Here is a 6,253-nt window from a genome sequence, read left to right on the forward strand (position 1 = left end):
CAGGATGCGGGCTGACACCAGTTCCGCACGTAGGTATTAGAACCTCACAGAGTTGTTGGGCATAGCCCAACCCGCAGCTCTGCAGATGTCTGCCAGAGAGGCGCCCTGAGCCAGTGCCCATGAGGGGTGTGCCTCACTACCAACGGGCAGGGGCGAAATGAGATCGGTATGCCCTAACGAGGGCATCCACGATCCAGTGCGCCAGCCTCTGTTTGGAGACAGCCCTCCCTTCTGCTGACCTCCGAAACAGACAAAGAGCTGCTCAGAGCTTCTGGGCTCTGCGTGCGGTCCAAGTAGAGGCGCTGTGCGCGTACTGGACACAACACGGATAGGTTGGGTCTTCCTCCCCGGTGGGGAGCACCTGCAGGTTCACCACCTGGTCTCTCGGGAGAGTGGTGGGAACTTTGGGCACGTAGCCGGGGCGGGGTCTCAAGAAAACGTGAGAATCCCGGCCCCGAGTTCTAGTATAATTGAGAGCTCATGTAGGAAATATACAGAAATGGAAGGACACTTTACAGTCTTTAATGCTAAATTATAAATTAAATGCAGAAGCATTCTCATTAAAGCTACAAAATCACATTGATTTCTTTTATTTTGTGCGCCGGACGGCTAGTTATGGACGCTGCGCGCCGACGACCCCAAATTTTTCCCAGGTCGCCCGGCGGTGCCGAAACGAAGGGGAGAGCGCCCGCGATCAAACGGAAGCGTCATGGGGCGGCGGCGACGCCCGGGGGACCCCAGAAAAATGCCCAAAGTGCCTAATTTTTGAGTCACGGAACGAAGGGTTAGGCGCTCTCTCGGGCACAACCACAAGGGGGCGACTCGACGTACGGTCCCAGCCTAAGCCGCGCGCGCCGATCAGGTTGCGACCGGGCCTCCCGAAGAGCGCCTATGCAACCCCCTTGCAGCCTACGGGCCGGCTCCGGACCCCGACGTACACGAGAGGCCTACGCGTGACCCTTGTAACCTATTTTGGGCGGGGCTTCCCGCTGGCCACGCCTCCATCCTCAGAACGCCTACGCGTTCCCCTTGCAGCCTAAACTTGAGGGAGGCCTGCCCGACACCCCCGAAGCCTGCCCGAAGACCCGGTCTCCACCCGGCGCCCCGGGGGACCCCGTCTTGGAGATGACTGCCTCATTTGAGCCCAGCGGCTGTGCGACAGACGCTTAAACAGCCCAAAGCCCTTTTCTTTGACTTTCGAGTCAAACGTGCACATAAAAGCGCCGGTGTGCATCGACACAATGTTTTCTCACATCTGCGATTCACTCAAAGGGCCCAAAATTAGGTAGACAGAGTAAGACCCCTGTCAGTGGTCTCGTTTGCTTTGGCAATGATTTATCCAGCTTAAACCAACAACAGAGTGTATAAGAGGAACAGCCCTTCTCAATGACGTGCATTAAGGCTCACAGTTGTGCTCCAGAAGCTTAAAAATGGTGTGTCCATTAGCTACCTATGTGGAGCCGCGCCAAAAGTGTTACGTGTGGGACTTCCTGTGACCACAGGAAGTCCCAGTCTTAACTTATCTTATGGGGCCCTCATAGGTAAATAATGGACAAAGCCTATTAAGGGTCATTATAAGCCTAAGTATGGAGATATATAGCTTTAACCAACAGTAGAGTGTATGAGAGGCTTAGCCCTTCACAATGACGTGCATTAAGGCTCATAGATGTGCTCCAGAGGCTTAAAAATGGTGTGTCCATTAGCTACCTATGGGTGGCCGTTCCAAAAGTGTGTGTGACTCAGTTTGGCAATTCACTGTTTATTACAGCTTTGTAACATGGTTATTATGCTAAAAATGGTATATACACGTGTGACTTATTTGATTTGGCTGACATACATGTGTAACTTATTTGATGTTGCTAACGTAGGTGTATAACGGACATTACATGTGTAACTTATTTGATGTTGCTAACGTAGGTGTATAACGGACATTACATGTGTAACTTATTTGATGTGGCTAACGTAGGTGTATAACGGACATTACATGTGTAACTTATTTGATGGGGCTAACGTAGGTTTATAACGGACATTACATGTGTAACTTATTTGATGTGGCTAACGTAGGTGTATAACGGACAATACATGTGTAACTTATTTAATGGGACCCTCATAGGTAAATAATGGCCAAAGCCTATTAAGTGTCATTATAAGCGTAATTAAGGAGTTATACAGCTTGATCCAACAGTAGAGTGTATGAGAGGCTTAGTTCTTCCCAATGACGTTCATTAAGGCTCATAGATGTGCTCCAGAGGCTTTAAAAGGGTGTGTCCATTAGCTACCTGTGGGAGCCGCTCCAAAAGTGTTACGTGTGGCATGTACATTCGTAACTTATTTAAAGGGACCTTCATAGGTAAATAATGGACAAAGCCTTTTAAGGGTCATTATAAGCCTAAGTAAGGAGTTATATAGCATGAGAAGCTTAGCCTTTACCAACGACGTGCCATTAAGGCTCAAGTTGTGCTCCCAGAAGCTTAAAAAGGGTGGTAGTTAATTAAGCTAATATATGGGATACATGCCAAAAGTGTTACGTGTGGCATGTACATTCGTAACTTATTTAAAGGGACCTTCATAGGTAAATAATGGACAAAGCCTTTTAAGGGTCATTATAAGCCTAAGTAAGGAGTTATATAGCATGAGAAGCTTAGCCCTTCCCCAAGGACGTGCATTAAGTGGATCATAGTTGGTTGCTCGCAGGAAGCTTAAAAAGGGTGTGTCCCATTAGCTACCTATGGGATACATGCCAAAAGTGTTACGTGTGGCATGTACATTCGTAACTTATTTAAAGGGACCTTCATAGGTAAATAATGGACAAAGCCTTTTAAGGGTCATTATAAGCCTAAGTAAGGAGTTATATAGCATGAGAAGCTTAGCCCTTCCCAACGACGTGCATTAAGGCTCATAGATGTGCTCCAGAGGCTTAAAAAGGGTGTGTCCATTAGCTACCTATGGGAGCCGTGCCAAAAGTGTTAGACAGGTAGTGAGGACTTAGAGAAAAAAAAAAATTCTCTGGAGCTCCCGAAAAATCAGATAGCGCCGGCGGATTCTATCCGGGTTTGGTGCACCCTGCCGGCCACGGCGGCTTCGGAAGTCCGCTGCCGCCGATCTGACTTCCATGTCCGAATGGCCATAAGGTTGCCAGACTGGTGGGGTCAGGCCTTAAGAGAAAAAAGAAAAAAAATTCTCTGGAGCTTCCGAAAAATCAGCTAGCGCCGGCGGATTCTATCCGGGTTTGGTGCACCCTGCCGGCCACGGCGGCTTCGGAGGTCCGCTGCCGCCGATATGACTTCCATGTCCGAACGGCCATAAGGTTGCCAGACTGGTGGGGTCGGAACTTAGAGAAAAAAGAAAAAAAATTCTCTGGCGCTCCCGAAAAATCAGCTAGCGCCGGCGGATTCTATCCGGGTTTAGTGCACCCTGCCGGCCACGGCGGCTTCGGAGGTCCGCTGCCGCCGAACTGCCTTCCACGTCCCAACGGCCATAAGGTTGCCAGACTGGTCAGCAGGACTTCGAGGAAAAAAGAAAAATGTATCTCTGGAGCTCGGAAAAATCAGAGGGTGCCGGCGGATTCAGTCCGGGTTTGGTGCACCCTGCCGGCCACCGCTGCCTCGGAGGTCCGCTGAAGCCTTTGAGACTTCCAGGTTTGAACGGCCATAAGGTTGCTCTGGAGGTCGAAAAATCAGTTGGCGCGGCGGATTTTATTCCGGGTTTCGGTGCACCCAGCCGGCCACTGCTGATACGGAGGCCCGCCGAGTGCTCCGAGACTTCCGTGTCTGAACGGCATATGTTGCTTGGAGGTGCTAGAAAAATAGCTTTTTGAGCGGACGGCGGATTTTTATCCGGGTTTGGGGCACCCAGCAGGCCATGCTGATTACGGAGGCCCGCGAGGCCTTTGGAGACTTCGAAGCTGGACTTAGAAGAGTGTATGAGAGGACAGTCCTTCACAATGACGTGCATTAAGGCTCATAGATGTGCTCCAGAGGCTTAAAAATGGTGTGTCCATTAGCTACCTATGGGAGCCGTGCCAAAAGTGTTACGTGTGGCATGTACATTCGTAACTTATTTAATGGGACCCTCATAGGTAAATAATGGACAAAGCCTATTAAGGGTCATTATAAGCCTAAGTAAGGAGTTATATAGCTTTAACCAACAGTAGAGTGTATGAGAGGCTTAGCCCTTCACAATGACGTGCATTAAGGCTCATAGATGTGCTCCAGAGGCTTAAAAATGGTGTGTCCATTAGCTACCTATGGGAGCCGTGCCAAAAGTGTTACGTGTGGCATGTACATTCGTAACTTATTTAATGGGACCCTCATAGGTAAATAATGGACAAAGCCTATTAAGGGTCATTATAAGCCTAAGTAAGGAGTTATATAGCTTTAGCCAACAGTAGAGTGTATGAGAGGCTTAGTCCTTCACAATGACGTGCATTAAGGCTCATAGATGTGCTCCAGAGGCTTAAAAATGGTGTGTCCATTAGCTACCTATGGGAGCCGTGCCAAAAGTGTTACGTGTGGCATGTACATTCGTAACTTATTTAATGGGACCCTCATAGGTAAATAATGGACAAAGCCTATTAAGGGTCATTATTTAACCTTGGCAACGAGTTATATGGCTTAAACCAACAATAGAGTGTATAAGAGGCACTCTACTGTGTAAATGACGTCCATTTAAGGTCACAGATGTGCTGCCAGAAGCTTTAAAATGTGTGTCCATTAGCTACCTATGGGAGCGTTCCAAAAGTGTGTGTGACTCAGTTTGGCAATTACCTGTTTATACAGCTTTGTAACATGGTTATTTGCTCAAAATGACAATACATGTGTAACTTATTTAATGGTGACCCTCATAGGTAAATAATGGACAAAGCCTATTAAGGGTCATTATAACCTAATAGGAGTTATATAGCTTTACCAACAGTAGAGTGTATGAGAGGCTTAGCCCTTCACAATGACGTGCATTAAGCTCATAGATGTGCTCCAGAGCTTTATAAATGGTGGTTTATTAGTACCTATGGAGCCGTGCCAAAAGTAGTTACGTGTGGCATGTACATGCGTACCTATTTAATGGGACGCTTCATAGGTAAATAATGGACAAAGCCTATTAAGGGTCATTATAAGCCTAAGTAAGAGTTATATAGCTTTAACCAACAGTAGAGTGTATGAGAGGCAAGCCCTTCACAATGACGTGCATTAAGGCTCAAGATGTGCTCCAGAGGCTTAAAAATGGTGTGTCCATTAGCTACCTATGGGAGCCGTGCCAAAAGTGTTACGTGTGGCATGTACATTCGTAACTTATTTAATGGGACCCTCATAGGTAAATAATGGACAAAGCCTATTAAGGGTCATTATAAGCCTAAGTAAGGAGTTATATAGCTTTAACCAACAGTAGAGTGTATGAGAGGCTAGCCCTTCACAATGACGTGCATTAAGGCTCATAGATGTTGCTCCAGGAGCTTAAAAATGGTGTGTCCATTAGCTACCTATGGGAGCCGTGCCAAAAGTGTTACGTGTGGCATGTACATTCGTAACTTATTTAATGGGACCCTCATAGGTAAATAATGGACAAAGCCTATTAAGGGTCATTATAAGCCTAAGTAAGGAGTTATATAGCTTTAACCAACAGTAGAGTGTATGAAAGGCTAGCCCCTTCACAATGACGTGCATTATAGGCTCATAGATGTGTCTCGAGGCTTAAAAATGGTGTGTCCATTAGCTACCTATGGGAGCCGTGCCAAAAGTGTTACGTGTGGCATGTACATTCGTAACTTATTTAATGGGACCCTCATAGGTAAATAATGGACAAAGCCTATTAAGGGTCATTATAAGCCTAAGTAAGGAGTTATATAGCTTTAACCAACAGTAGAGTGTATGAGAGGCTTAGCCCTTCACAATGACGTGCATTAAGGCTCATAGATGTGCTCCGAGGCTTAAAAATGGTGTGTCCATTAGCTACCTATGGGAGCCGGCCAAAAGTGTTACTGTGTGGACTTCCTGTGACCACAGGAAGTCCCAGTCGTAACTTATCTTATGGGGCCCTCATAGGTAAATAATGGACAAAGCCTATTAAGGGTCATTATAAGCCTAAGTAGGAGTTATATAGCTTTAACCAACAGTAGAGTGTATGAGAGGCTTAGCCCTTCACAATGACGTGCATTAAGGCTCATCAGTTGTGCTCCAGGAGCTTAAAAATGGTGTGTCCATTAGCTACCTATGGGAGCCGTGCCAAAAGTGTTACGTGTGGGACTTCCTGTGACCAC

Source organism: Triplophysa rosa, linkage group LG5 (genome assembly GCF_024868665.1).
Source record: "Triplophysa rosa linkage group LG5, Trosa_1v2, whole genome shotgun sequence".
In the NCBI taxonomy this organism is placed as follows: domain Eukaryota; kingdom Metazoa; phylum Chordata; class Actinopteri; order Cypriniformes; family Nemacheilidae; genus Triplophysa; species Triplophysa rosa.